The sequence below is a fragment of the Nanorana parkeri genome, unplaced genomic scaffold (assembly GCF_000935625.1).
Source record: "Nanorana parkeri isolate BGI_ZX_2015 unplaced genomic scaffold, ASM93562v1 scaffold468, whole genome shotgun sequence".
In the NCBI taxonomy this organism is placed as follows: domain Eukaryota; kingdom Metazoa; phylum Chordata; class Amphibia; order Anura; family Dicroglossidae; genus Nanorana; species Nanorana parkeri.
Genome location: NW_017306736.1, coordinates 657,773 through 658,390, shown reverse-complemented (window position 1 = coordinate 658,390; position 618 = coordinate 657,773). Strand labels below are relative to the sequence as shown.

Below are 618 nucleotides of genomic sequence, written 5' to 3'. Positions count from 1 at the left end.
GGTGTGACCACGTGCTTGCATAATTGTTAATGCTATAATGCTATATGGCCAAATGATTTAAAAACATTTTTTTTTAAAAAGGGCTATATTCTCTTATAGATATTTTAAACTTTCAGAAGGTCAGCTTCTTTGTGTATCCTCCAATTACTCTGCAGGTTTCAGAAGAATAGGAAAGCCTTACTAGGCACTATATACATATTAGCTCTGGTTGCTGCAAAAGGCCTTCAGAACCAGATAGTCTAATGCAAACCGATGCTCTGAAGGCCGTGCCTTCACAATGCACTAAAATAAATACAGCCACAATGTCGAGCATCATTAATGCTGTAATCCTACAACTGCTTCTACAAACCGCCTGAAGGAGGTAGAGCACTATGCATTTTACTGAGAGAAAAAAAAAAAAAACAACACTCTATGATGTGCTCATTTTCTGCAAATGTTCTAATCGGTCATTCAAGTGCACTTGCAGATGTTTCAGAACAATTGGTTTGGCTTTACTAAATCACATGATCAGTTGCAGTGTTGCAATTCGTAACTATGCATTCCCTGCGGGACCTGAACACTCCTAGGAGCAGTGAACATAGGGGCAACAATTTCAATTTGTGTGTCTGTAATCTGACC

At 38.7% G+C, this 618-nt stretch overlaps 1 protein-coding gene across 4 annotated transcripts in view; it reads right to left on the bottom strand.

The window, feature by feature from the left end:
* The window catches only part of ANKS1A (ankyrin repeat and sterile alpha motif domain containing 1A), an 89,350-nt gene that overhangs the window by 56,042 nt on the left and 32,690 nt on the right, over window positions 1-618 (bottom strand). The gene's annotated exons all lie outside the window — the stretch shown is intronic.